This window comes from Dipodomys merriami, unplaced genomic scaffold, assembly GCF_024711535.1.
Source record: "Dipodomys merriami isolate MVZ:Mamm:240054 unplaced genomic scaffold, mDipMer1.0.p SCAF_13, whole genome shotgun sequence".
Classification (NCBI taxonomy): Eukaryota; Metazoa; Chordata; class Mammalia; order Rodentia; family Heteromyidae; genus Dipodomys; species Dipodomys merriami.
The window spans coordinates 38,288,827-38,303,089 of NW_027202604.1; the positions used below are offsets into that span (position 1 = coordinate 38,288,827).

A 14,263-nucleotide genomic window follows, 5' to 3' on the forward strand; every position below is an offset into this window, starting at 1 on the left:
AAAGGTGGGCATAATGCTTACACAAACAATGGGTTGCGTACTTTCCCTCATTTGTAAGAGTAGAATGTGCCTATAAATCTACAAGTAATCCCAATGGATTGTAAATGACAAAAAAATTACACTTGAACCTGATAAACAGGACTCAGATTCACACAGTGACACCAAAGGAGGATAGTGTTAGGAGAGGATCACAAAGGCTCAATAGCTATGTGCATGTGGCCCTATAAAACGAGGCTTACCGAAACGAACTCCAAGAAATTGAAACCAGCTTTTTAAAAAAAAATATTTTTTTTTCTTTTGCTTTTTTTCCCGTTTTTCCCTTTCAGTGACTGTTTTTTATTTCGCTACCTTTTGTCTCGTATGTAAGTATCCGATTTGGGGAAGCCCAGAAATGGAGGGACAAAGGGTGAACTAATTCAGCAGGGAGGGAACTGGGGGGAAGTGGGCGGGGTGACACTGTTCATAAAGAGGTGTACTCTGCGCAACGGTAACCCTCCGTACACCACCTTTACAATAAACACTTCAAAAGAAAAAAGGCCGACCAGCGTGTGCGCATGTCCGGATCTGAGGGGGTCTCGCCCACCCCCAGGCCCCGCCTTCCCCGCCACTCAAGTTCCTCCTCTTTAATCCGGCGCTAGGGGGCGCATTTCCCGGAGGGATCCTGGCTCCGGTGCGCTTGCGCGCGCTGGTCTCCAGGGGGCGGGGCCATACGTCATCAGGACGCGCGTCGCGACCGGCGCTGGGGTTGCCGGAAGTTGAGTGGCGGTAAGTCAGCCGCGGCGCGTATGGGGACGGCGGGGTCTCGCGGTGGGCTTCGGGGGCCTGCAGAAAAGGGACGAGCTCGCCGCGGAGGGCAGGGCGTCACGGGGCTCGCGGGGCGCTCCCCGCCTCCAGGCGGCCCCGAGGCGGCGGTCGCTGAGTCTCCGGCCGCAGTCGGGGGCTTCTGACCGGACCTGCGTTGGCTCCCGCGCGAACGGCCGGCGGGCGGGTTCGAGACCCGTCCCGGGCCCGCGGAGGCCGGGCGGTTCGAAGCCTGATTCTCCGCCTGGCGTCACCCGCGGTGTGATGCGACGCCCCTCTCCACCCTCTGCCTCGCTTTCCCGTCTGGGAAATGGGGTGACGACGCGTCGCTCGCCCCGTGGGGAGTTAGCGAAGGCCACGCAGGCCTTTTCCAGGCGAAGGGTCTCGGCTTCTGGGTTTAGTCCAAAGGTTAGAAATCAGCCAGATGAGGTACATGCAGGAGTAAGAATACTTATCTGTCAGGTTTATTTTTTACTGAATTGAATGTTACAAGCACAGTACTAACATGCTGTTTTTTGGGGGGAAAATCTGGCTGCTAATACATGTTTGCGAAAAAATACCAACTAATTTTTTGGGGAGTAGGTCGTGGGGTTTGAACTCTGGGCCTGGGCGCTGTCCCTCAGCTCTTCAGTTGAGCACTCTACCACTTGAGCCACAGCGCCACTTCCGGTTTTCTGAGTGGTTTATTGGAGATAAGAGTCTCACAGCCTTTCCTGTCCAGGCTGGCTTTAACCGTGATCTTCAGATCTCAGCCTCCTGAGTAGCTAGGATGACAGGCGTGAGCCATGGGCCCGGGCTCAGATAATTTTTGTTTGTTTGTTTTTGGTCCGGTCATGGGGCCTGAACTCTGGGCCTGGGCGCTGTCCCTCAGCTCTTCAGCTCAAGGCTAGCACTCTACCACTTGAGCCACAGCGCCACTTCCGGCTTTTATCTTTTTGCTTATGTGGTGCTGAGGAATCAAACCCAGGGCCTCAGGCATGCAAGGCAAGCGCTCTACCACTGAGCCACCTTCCCAGCCCTCAAGTAATTTTTAAACAGCAAAAATAAACTGTGTAGTTGCAACCAGACTGTAGTTGCAGATTTGGGCACTTCCTGTTTTTGTCTCCTTTGCTCTGTCTCTGTCTCTGACTGACTCTCTCTCTCTGGCTTTCTTTTTTGTGCCAGTCCTGGGGCTTGAACTCAGGGCCTGGACGCTGTCCCTTAGCTTATTTTTGCTCAAGGCTAAGCACTCTACCACGTGAGCCACAGCACCACTTCCAGCTTTTTCTGTGTATGTGGTACTGAGGAATGGAACTTAGGGCTTCGTGCATGCTAGGCAAGCACTCTACCACTAAGCCACATTCCCAGCCCCACCTCTTTGGCTTTCTTTCTACTAGTTTCCATAATATCTCTGCCCTCTGGCTAAGCTAGTTGGTCTTCCAGTTTCGATTCCTAGTCTTTGGGAGCTGAAGGGACTAATCTATAATTCATAATCTCAGCTGGGATTCTTTGGAATCTGTTTGGCTTCCTCTTCCCTCCTTTTTTACCCTAGAGGAATCATATTTCATCAATAGAGAGAAGGCTCCAGGTGACAGGAAGTTTTGTCTTATTTGTTGTCACATCAAGAGTGTTTGACTTACTGTATATGCTGATTAAATTTTTGTTGACTGACTAAATAAAAGATTAAATGCCTGTTCTATACCAGCCATTGCAGACACCAGTGATAAGAAGGAACCATTTTTCGTGGAGCCTTCTTTTGATTGTGATGGTGGTGATCAATAAATAGAACATTTTGAGAAGGAGTGGCAGATGTTATTGGTCTTGATAGGTGTTACAAAAAGGGGCACAGGGAGCAGGATGGGAATGACCTTGGGAATACAGGGAAAGCGTGTTTATTTTAGCCAGCTGTTGGAAAAGCTAGCTAGGAAGGCATGAATTCTCAGAGGAAGGTGTCATTTGTGCTTATGTCTGTGAGGCTCATTATCCCCCAGGTTTGTGCTTCAGACTTGGTTAAACTGCTTGCAGGTTCGTCTCAACTACTGCTCACTGCTCCTGTTGTTTCTCCTTCTGGAACATCTTGTCTTCTTCAATTTTTCTTGGCCAACTGTCATGTAATATCCTGTGGTGTGATTTTGAAAACCTTTGAAGGACTGAGTGCTGGACTCTGGTATTCAATTATAGGGGCCCATTTTTGTTCCCAGCCAGCTTGTCATTAGAGAGAATGCACATAAACATTTGTTGAGTCTCTCTTGGAGTCCTGATACTATACTGCCAGCTGAGAATACAGATATCCCTGTCCTTGAGGGTAAGGATACTTTTCTAAACAGATGGAGCTCAGGTACATGTAACTGAGTTTGAGCTATCTGGAAGCGTCCATGAGGAGTTGCTGCTTTATCCAGATCCTAATGGATGAGGAGAGAGTGCCAGGTGACGAAAGCTTGGACATGCCATGAGCAAAGGCTGAAGATGGCATTATAGTCTGCAGATGAGTCAACAGAGCTCAGAATGGACGTGCAGGTTGAGAGATGGATGGAAAAGTAAGTGGGAGCCAGTCACGAAGGGCATGTAGGCTGTGGCAGGTTGAGAGCAGATGATGCCCGTGTTCCAGAACTCGCTTTGCCACTGAACTGATCTCATGACCTTGGCCAAGTCACTTTCTTTCCAGGCTCTGTTTTTTTCATGTACAAAAGGGAAGTCAGGTGCCATGAGTGTGGCTCCATGGAAGAGCCTAGCATGTGTGGCACCCTGGGTTTTATCCCTTGCACTGCAAAGCATACATATACAGATTTACAGAAAATTAAATGAGGGGCTGGGAAGGTGGCTCAGTGGTAGAGCGCTTGCCTTGCATGCCTGAGGCCCTGGGTTCGATTCCTCAGCACCACATAAGCAAAAAGATAAAAGCCGGAAGTGGCGCTGTGGCTCAAGTGGTAGAGTGCTAGCCTTGAGCTGAAGAGCTGAGGGACAGCGCCCAGGCCCAGAGTTCAGGCCCCACAACTGGACCCCCCCCCCCAAAAAAAAAAAAAAAGAAAATTAAATGAGTTTTAAAAATATTTGTGATTTTTCTCCTGGATGTGGAGGCACACACCTGTAATCCTATCCCTTGGTGTCTGAGACAGGATAATGTAGAGTTTGAGGCCAGCCTAGATTTTATAGCAAGACCCTGTCTGAAAGAGACCAAGAAAAGTTATAAGTATTTATGTCTTAAAATTAGGACTGGAGATGTAACTCAATGGTAGAGCATTTGCCTAGGATGTACAAGTCCCTAGGTTCCGTCCCCAATACTGGGGGCAAAATAAAAATGGATGGAGGGATAGAAATGGAATGAGCTGGTGTACCTGTTGTGTAGTACTAAAGGATAACCAACACTCCGTCACCTGGCAAATAATGTTGCCAGGCTAAGAAGTTTTCACATTATTTTTAAAGTGTCAGGTTGGCAAGCAGGATACTAAAGAAATTTAGACATGATGTGACATGCTTTGTCTTTTTTTTTTTTTGGTCAACTATGGGGCCTGAACTCTGGGCCTGGGCACTGTCCCTCAGTTCTTCAGCTCTATGCTAGTGCTCTACCACTTGAGCTATAGTGCCACTTCTGGCTTTTTTCTGCTTATGTGGTGCTGAGGAATAGAACCCAGGGCCTCATGCATGCAAGGCAAGTGCTCTACCACTGAGCCACCTTCCCAGCCCATGCTTTGTCTTTTTAAGCTAGTAATCAAGTGGCATTTGTACTACTCTGATCAGGACCAGCCGGTTGGATCTGATCATTGTGGCAGTGATTCAGGGGACCAGAGCCGGACAAAGGCTCTGGCTGTGCCAGTAGAGACAGTGGGTGAATTTGAGAGATAGGAGAGGTGGAGCTTGCTGGACTCAGAACTGACTGGGTGGGTCAGGGAGAGGAGGAGACAAGAATCCAGACAAGAATGGAGAGAGGAGTTTGCTGTGGAGATAAGTAATAGAGCATTGTTGGGTTAGAGGTCTGGCTATTCCAGACCTCTGAAATTTACTTGGAAGTCAGTTGGCCTCTGTCATCCACCTTTACCCAGGGAATAATTGAAGGCCTTCCTCTCTCCTTCCCCCTCTCCCTAGCTTCCCATCTTTCTTCGGTGTTGGGAGGCCTAATGTGTAGTCCATGTGTCAGGGCTGACTGGGTGGGTCTTGGTCCTGCTCCAGCTCCAGAGCAGTCATCTCTGGGATGTTTTCACACCACCTTTGTCCAGGTCGCCTATCAGTCTGTGAGCACATGCTGCACGGAGGAAGTTGTCTTTCCTTGGGGAGTGAGGCATGCTGGGCCCTGGCAGTGCCATTGTAGATGTATCGTGGTCTTGTCACCATCACATTTTTTTTAAATTGTGAAAATACCATACAGAGGGATTACAATTACATGGGTAAGATAATGAGTACATTTCTTTTTTTTTTTTGGGGGGGGGTCCGGTCATGGGGCCTGAACTCTGGGCCTGGGCGCTGTCCCTCAGCTCTTCAGCTCAAGGCTAGCACTCTACCACTTGGATATAGCGCCACTTCCGGCTTTTTTCTTTTTGCTTATGTGGTGCTGAGGAATCGAACCCAGGGCCTCAGGCATGCAAGGCAAGCGCTCTACCACTGAGCCACCTTCCCAGCCCCATGAGTACATTTCTTATCAAGCATTGTTGCCTCCTCCTTTGTTTCCCCTTCCCATCCCTTCTCATCCCCCCCCCCCCAAGTTGTAAAGTTCATTTTTCGACATAACGATTTGTACATCTCATTGTTGCAATGGGTCTACCTGTATCCCTATTTAAACGATTTGTTTTCCCCTTCCCCTCCACAAATTATATCAACATCAAATACAGTGAAAGCAGGGGTTATACCGTGGGGCAGGGACATACAAAGCAACAAAGAAATCATCTTATAAATATGTTAGAAACAATTGCATGAAAGTAAAAACATTTGAATACTTATCTTGGGTTTCATTTCACCTAACATCAACTTATCTGGCCTTTTCTGCTTGTCTCAGACATATACTAGTTATTGCAAATAAGGGAAAGCATGGGACCTATGTTTCTTGGGGCCTGGCTTACTTCACTTAATATAATATAATGTTTTCACCACATTGTGTGGCCTCTTCCTGGCAGCAGGCCCTCTGTGCCCCAAGTGGCCTTAGCGCTTGGCCTGCTCAGTTCCTGTGTTGCCATTCTGGTCCCTCCTCTCAGCCTCTCCCCTGTCTTTTGCTTCATTATGTTGCAACTTTCAGGGCACTTCTGCCTCCTCTTCTGCCCTGTCAGCTTTGCTCCAGCCAGCCGCAGAGGTGGGCTCTGTACTCTGGGGCTGAGTCCCTGTGTGTTTTGGGATCCCACCTCCTTTGCCTTGTTGCATCTGTTGTTGCTGTCATCGGCCTTTCCTTCAATGTCCTCCATCTCTTCTCCCTCATGCCTGCCCTCTTCCCAGCTAGAGCTTCTCCCTCACTTCGGCCTTCACTTCCTTCCACTGCTCACGCAAACTGGCACTCTCCATTAGTCTCAGACCCCCCCCCCCCCCATCCTCTCACTTCTTGGCCCCTCTGACTTTCCTGATGTTGCCCCTTCCCTTCCCTTCCTCTGCCTGCTTATTCTCTCACCCTTCCCCAGTTTTCTCCAAGCTATGCACTACTCTGTTCTCAACGGTGGCCTCAAGGCTGTATGTGCCCGCCACCCCTGCTCTGGCTCCTGGGCTTCGTCTGCCCTGAGTGCCGTCCTCAGAGTCCGCAGTCAGAGGCTCAGCTCGTCACCTTCCCGCTAGACCTGCCATTCTCTCTCTGACTGATGGTGCCTGCTTCCCAGAGCAGGAGCCCGGGTGGCAATAGGTTATAGAGCTTCTGTGCCATGTGACTTGCTGCCCTGTGTTCCTTACCACACATAATGCCCAACTGGAGTTGGCCATTTCAGTCACAGAGACACTGTCTCCTGCGGAAGATACCCAGAAAGAGTTCCAGAATTCATCGGAGTGACATTTGAGAGCCCCTCTTCTGGGGACTAGGGATGTTGAAAGTGCCAAATGTGGAGGTGTTTGGAGTCAGAAGTGGTGGCCTGTTGCCAACCTGGGGGAGGAGAGAAGAGGAGAGGGGGTGGGAGGGCCTCTGGGAAGGCCGCCGGTGCCTCTGGGCTGAGGTTTCACACTAGCCAAGCAGGCGTGAGAACAGTGAGGGAGGAGAGGGCCTGCTCACGTGCAGGGAGCTGCAGCTGAGAGGGGGAGCACCAGGCAGCACTGGTTTCCTGGGCATCCAGTCAGAGCTGGGGGTGGCAGGGCTGGGAGCTGAGCGCTGAAGCTGGAAGCACGTGCAGCCCTGAGAGAGAAAGCAGGAGGGAAACTGCTGGAGCCGCGAGCTGGGAGCCGGGGGCAGGGGGTGGGGCGGGGCGGGGCGGGCCCGGGCGGGGGGAACGGACAGACAACAGGACGGCTTGGGCTTGTTAGGACTCTCAATAAATTCAAGTAAGCTTCATCTTGACTTAATGATGCTGATGCCTGGGAGGGAGTGGAAAGTGCTTTCTGTGCACTGGATTTACCAGTTTTTGTCTCGGGAGTCAGACAGGGTGGTGCACATCTCTAAGTCTAGCACTTTGGAGGCTGAGGCAGGAAGATGATGTTTTGAAGCCAGCCTGAGCTACTCGCAAGACTCCGTCAAAAAAAAAGAAAAAGAAAAAGAAATCCACTCATCTGTTTGTCATTACAAGGTGCACATCATCGACTAGTAGATGTGGCCTTTGAATCTGGCCTCGCACTCTGCTTTGATCTCAGCAATCCTTTCTAATTTCTACTATGTTGTAAAATATTCAGCCTGCAGAATGCAGAACTGGCACCTTCAAAGCTTACCAAAACAACAAAGAAGATCATCCAGTCCATGGGTTGGCAGGCTACACCTGTAGGCCAGACACTGCTGTTGGCTTCTCTTTTTAGTCAATGAATTGAGTCATTCTTTTTTCAAGGGTTATTAAAAAGGGAGAAGAAAATATGTCAGAAACTGCCTGTGACCTAGTGCCTTAGCTATTTCCTGTATAGGAGAAGCTTGCCAACCCCTGTCCCGCCTGACTGCTTGGCACAGGGGTCCTTGTGCAGCATTCCTCAGCAAACCCTAATCTAATAACATGCCTGAGTACTTTCTGATGGGAAGCTCACAATCTCTCTGATCAACTGTTTGGACAAACTATTAGTAATTTTTAAACCGTGCTGAAATTTGTCTTCCTCTGCATCATGTATCCATTGGCCCATACTGGGAGAAGAGATACTTTGTGTTGACATTCACTGAACCACTAATACATGCTAGGCCCTCTGCTCAGTGGTGGAGAAGGGTGGAGAAGACATGGTTGTTGCAGTAACTCCAGATATTATTTATTTCTTGGGACCAAAGCAGTTGGGCTGGAAGTATTCTTCTCTCATTCTGTCTTCTTGCCATTGGGATAGGACTTTTTCTGTAATTATTTTACTTATTTCCGTATTGTTGTCCCATATATAAAATGCAGAATTAAAAAGGCTAGAAAGCCATGCAGTGAGAATAACTCCGACCCCTCCCCACCCATTCTCGAGAGGCAGTGCTGCCACTTGTTTCCTGTGGGGATTAATGTTCAAAAACACCAACCAAAGTTTAGGTCCACTTGGGCAGGCACTTCAGTACCCATTCATTCAGTGATGTTTCCTGAGCCCCCACACATCAAGTCATCAGTGGTGACTCAGTTTCATTTTCATAAAGGTCTGAAGTTGACACCAGGGTTGGGTGGCGACGCAGCCCCAGGAGGGTTGTATTACTCAGCCACTACCTGCCTTTCCTCTTGATTGTTTTTACTACCACTGGGATCTTGTTCCTTGTGGTGTCAGTTCGCATCCAAAGCCTGTCCCTTTCAGCAGGAAGTTATGTCGTACCACCTTGTTTGACTCGGGCTCCTGCATGTGATGGAGATATTTGAAGTGACACTGACCCACATTTGCACTGTGGTAGGCATCAGTTTCATTTCTTGAATATGTCTGAATTCAGGGTTGAGATGTGATAGATCCTCTTAGCTTTCCAAGGTAAGCAGAGGCCAAGACTGATCTGCACCATCCAAGGTTGTACAGGTTGGACTTCCTTTTCAGGAAGAAGAGATGTTTGGATCTAGAAGAATTACAAGTAAATGATTGTATCCAGGACTTGGTTCTCCCAGATTCCCTTCTTACCATTAAGGACCAAGGACTATACTAATGGGACCTAGAATTCAGGTTCCTCAGTGACATGTTTCTTCTATATGATTCTCTGTAGATGTTTCTAGCAATTTTCTCATCACATTGCTGCTATGGTTAAAGACTTCTCTGTTTTCTTAGCCTATAAACAGCAATCCCCAGCCATATCCTCTGGTGATATCCTCTTGTGAAAGAGACTGTTCTGTTCAGTTTTGCAAAGGCCAGAAAACATTTGAAGAATGTGCCTTTTATGCAGACGCCTTTCTTAGCTTGCCTCTCTCTCTGCCAGTCACCATCATCTTTTTTGGTACTTATACTTTCACAGCTTTATTAAAGTGTAACTGATGTTACAGTGGTCTCCTACCTTCCAAGTGGGTGTCCTGAGTCACTTTCCCCCAGCCTATTAAAGTGCTACAGAGTTTTTCTCTTTGTCTCTAGGATTCCCTGGCCTTGGTAAAATTCCATCTTGATGTTCTCAGCAGTTCATCAAAAATTATAATGAAAATAGGTTACATCTGACCTTTAAGGCAAGTTGTGGATGAGTAATGTTGCATTTGATGCTCCCTCATACAGAGGCCTTTACCACCATCGTTGCTGGGTTGATTTTCTTCCACAGTGGATGATTGCTCTGCCGTCATGAAAGCTATAACTTTTTTTTTTTTTTTTTGCTTTTTGCCTATTTGTGTTGACTGTGCTGGAAAGGAGGCTAGCATGCAGATTATGCAAATGGTTAGCTATTTATTAGCTGTGTGGGGCTGATGGACAGAATAAAGGTCCTGAAAAGTGGCTTGTCTCATTGAGGCAGAAGAGCACAGAGTTGTGAGAGGGGGGTTTACATTGGATGTGGTTTAGAGATGAGGTCTGCAAAAGTGATAGGGGCCGAAGATAGACATGAAGGTAGCACTAGTGTTACTGGGACTGCTGGACTGCCTCCACCCCAGCAGGAAGAGTAGGTGGGGCCCATGCGCCTCATTTTTAAGACGCCTTGAATTAGCCAGATGTGGTGCCTGCCTTTAAGCCCAGCACACCAGAGGACTGCTGGTCTGAGGCTGTGTGAGTGTGTGGCAGGAGCCCACCTCAGAGCCTTTGGTCAGGCCAAGTCTGGTAGGACATGCTATAAACCACTCCAAGGCAGTGGAAAATTTTGGGGACAGCAGTGTGCTGTCCTTTGTGATCAATGAGGCTTGTCAATTGTATAGAGAAAAATTTAATTATTATCATTCCCGCTTGTTCCCCCGCCCTCCCCTCCCCCGAGTTTGTTAGGCCCCCATTGTGAATTTTCCATTCATTCACAATGGGACTTCTGGTGCCAACGCATATTGTTAATGTGTAGAACATACTCAGCCTGTGGGATGCAGCCGCCTATGAGGAAAGCAATAGCAAGTGACCTGCCCCCCAAACTTGCTGGAACATAGGCAGTCCCTCCCTGTGGTGACCCTGCCTTGGCAGATTGTTCTCTCCTCAGCAGTTTCCTACCAAATTACATTTTAGAGAGCCACCCCTGAGCTCCTTCAGATAGCCTTCCGATAGCGCAGCCCCATGGCAGTGCCAGCCCTTCCTGATGACTTGTGATGTCCTGACAGCCTGGCACTTTGAGAAGTGTTTCTTTGGGCTGTCCTGGTTTACCATCCATGATTTCCTTCCTTGTTTGTCTGACTGGTTCTGTTTCTTCTTACTCCTCTCCCCTCTTCCCTCTCCCCACTTCCCCGCCTCCTTCCCCCACTGCCTGCTCTAGGACTTCACTGGGCTGTGGTTTTTCTTCCTCCCAGTAACTCTTGTTATTGTTGTTCCTAATAATTGAATTATAATTCAGTTAATTGTTTAGATGAATAGATTCACTGTGATACATGTACATACAATGTTTTGATCATATCTACCTTTTTTTTTTGGTTGGTCGTGGGGCTTGAACTCTGGGCCTGGGCGCTGTCCCTCAGCTCTTCAGCTCAAGGCTAGCGCTCTACCACTTGAGCCACAGCGCCACTTCCAGTGTCTGAGTGGTTTATTGTAAACAAGTGTCTCATGGACTTTCCTGCCTCAGCTGGCTTTGAACCTCCATCCTCAGATCTCAGCCTCCTGAGTAGCTAGGATTACAGGCATGAGCCACTGGCACCCGGGATATCTACCTTTCTTACAACCTTCTATCCTTCCCTGTCTTCCTGCTGCCCTAGTCCCTAGTTGTCCCTCTGCTCCTTTCAGGCTGTTATTCTAGCTTCCACGTGGTGTTATCTTTGTGTCTGGCTTGCTTTACTCTAGTTCAAGCCATTTTAATTATCTTTGTGTCTGGCTTGCTTTACTATAGTTCAAGCTGCTTTAAAGCAGTTGACAACTCATTCCTTTTTATGGCTGAGTAACATACCATTGTGTACATATACCATATTTCCTTTATCCATTCATCTGTTGAATAGATAACAACTCCTGGGGTACTCCTAGTACTGACTATTGTCAGTACTACTATAATAATTATGGTGTGCAGGTGTCTATTCTGTATTCTGACCTTGATTTGGTCAGTTTATACCCAGGTGTGGTACAGCTGAAGCATGTGGTAGTTCTATTATTAGTTTTTTGAGGAAGCTCCCTACTGTTTTCCACATTAATTAAACTAATCTATATTACTATCAATAATGTATAAGGGTTTCTTCCTTCCTCATATTCTTATCAATGTTTGTTATTTTTGTTTTGTTTTTTATTTTTATTTATTTTTGTCAGTCATGGGGTTGAACTCTGGGCCTGGGCCCTGTCCCTCTGCTCTTCAGCTCAAGGCAAGCACTCTACTCCTTGAGCCACAGCACCACTTCCAGTTTTCTGGTGGTTTATTGGAGATAAGAATCTCATGGACTTTTCCTGCCCAGGCTGGCTTTGAACCATGATCCTCAGATCTCAGCCTCCTGAGTAGTTAGGATTACAGGCATGAGCCGCCAATGCCCAGCTTGTTTTATTTTATTTTATTATTATGTTTTTTTGGGTCCGGTTGTGGGGGCTGAACTCTGTGCCTGGGTGCTGTCCCTCAGCTCTTCAGCTCAAGGCTAGTGCTCTACCACTTGAGCCACAGCACCACTTCCAGCTTTTTTCTTTTTGCTTATGTGGTGCTGAGGAATTGAACCCAGGGCCTCAGGCATGCAAGGCAAGCTCTCTACCACTGAGCCACCTTCCCAGCCCATAGCTTGTTTTATTTTTATGATAACCATTCTCACTGGAATGAGATAGAATCTCAAAGTAGTGTTGTTTTGTGGTTCCTGCAATGTTAAAGATCCTCAGCATTTTTTCATAATTTTTGGCCATTTGTACTTGTTTTGAGAAGTATCTTTGAACATTTGTTGCTTTGATTACTTGTTCTTTTGTTGTTGTTTTTTTTTTTTGAGTTCTTAACATATTTGGGATATTAGTCTATTCTCAAATGAATAGCTGGCAAGATTTTCTCCCATTCTTTTCTCTGTCCATTATTTCCTTTCTGTGTAGAAGCATATTTTAATATGATACAATCCTGTATGTTAATTCTCAAGGATACAAACCAGATGATCATCTCAATAGATGCAGAATAAAACTTTAATAAAACTCCACATTTTCTCCTGATATGAATAAACTAGAAGTAGAAGGATAATAATTGAGATAAAGACTGTTTCACAGATCCATAGCTAATACGATATTGAATGGGGAAAACTGAAGGTTTCCTCTAAAATCAGAAATGAGAAAAGGGTACCTGTTCACATTCATATTCCATATACTTGAAATTTTAGCCAGAACATTCAGAAAAAAAAAAAGGAATATAAATGGGACAGGAAAAAGTCAAACCACACATGAATGCAGGTGATGATTCTGTATGTAGGAAACCCTGCAGATGCCACTGAAAGATTTTTAGAACTGATAAATTCTGCAAAGTAACTAGACACAAAATCAACATATAAAAATTATTAATTTTTGGGCTGGGAAGGTGGCTCAGTGGTAGAGCGCTTGCCTTGCCTGCATGAGGCCCTAGGTTCGATTCCTCAACACCACATAAGCAAAAAGAAAAAAGCTGGAAGTAGCACTGTGGCTCAAGTGGTAGAGCACTAGCCTTGAGCTGAAGAGCTGAGGGACAGCGCCCAAGCCCAGAGTTCAGGCCCCACGAACCCCCTCCCCCCAAAAAATTATTAGTTTTCTTCTATGCCTATAATGAGCTTTCTCAGAGACATCCAGAAAATAATCCCATTCCTAATATCCTCAAAAAAAGGTCCTTAGGAATAAACCTAACCAAGGATGTGAAAGACCTTTGTAATAAAAAATACAAAACACTTAAAGAAATTGCAGACACTAGAAGATGGAAAGGCCTTCTATGTTCATGGATGAGCAGAATCAGTATTGTTAAAATGGTCATACCACTGCAGCCATCTTCAGATTCAGTACAATTCATGGCAAAATACCAGTGACATTCTTCACAAAACAAGAAAAATAACCCTAAAATTCATATGGATTGGATTAAGATGAGTAAAATCCTTGCAATCTCAGCATTTGGGAGGTTGAGACCAATTTGGACTACATAGTGAGACCAATGGCCCATGCCTGAACTTCTAGCTACTCAGGAGGCTGAGATCTCAGGGTTGCAGTTTTGAAGGTAGCCTGTTCAGGAAGGTCTATGAGACTTATCTCCAAGTAACTAGCAAAAAGCCAGAAATGGAGCTGACTCAGGTGGTAGAGTGCTAGCCTTGGGCAAAAGAAGCCAGAGACAGTGCCTAGGCCAAGTTCAAGCCTCAGGACAGAGACACACACGGGCACACGCACACACACACACACACACACACTCATAAAGATTGAGTTAGTGTGCTCTATTCTGTTAAGAAATGTTGAGTAGGAAAAGCTCTTCGGTGCTTTTGTGGTGGCAGCAGACGGCAGGGAGCGCCCTCTAGTGTCACAGATACTGTACTGGCCTTGAGTTGTGGGATCCTTAGCCCCACAGCGTGTGGTATTACAGCTCTTGGGCCTCAGTGGTCAGGTCCTCCGCCCTGGACGGTGGTGGTTTTACAGGTTGACCTTTAATTATTGAGATCCTCAGACCTTAATATGTATGCAGATATTATTCTGGGATCTCAGATTAGGAGTCCTCAGTGTTTGACAGTGGCCTGGACCTGCAGTTTTTTTCTCCTCTATACCTCCAGTCCCTTTTTCTTTGGTGATACTGTGGTTTGAATTCGGGGCCTTGTACTGGTTAGATAGGCACTTCTACCCCTTGAGTCATGTCACTAGTCTTTATTTGCTTTATTTTTCAGGTGGGGTCTCATGTTTTGGTTAGTTTTTGTTTTTCGGCTGAGGGCTATTCTGAGAACTTCAGTCCCCCCTCTTTTGCCTCCCATGT

The 14,263-nt window shown here is 46.9% G+C and overlaps 1 protein-coding gene across 3 annotated transcripts in view; it reads left to right on the forward strand.

Moving 5' to 3' along the window:
• The first annotated feature begins 744 nt into the window (after window positions 1-744).
• The window catches only part of LOC138824814 (ubiquitin-like modifier-activating enzyme ATG7), a 172,252-nt gene continuing 158,733 nt past the window's right edge, over window positions 745-14,263 (forward strand). Inside the window, exon 1 of one of the 3 annotated variants that reach the window (XM_070019133.1) lies at window positions 745-765. The gene's annotated coding sequence lies outside the window, so the exon portion shown is untranslated. The remainder of the gene's footprint in view (window positions 766-14,263) is intronic. The other 2 variants (XM_070019135.1, XM_070019136.1) reach the window with 2 other exon arrangements.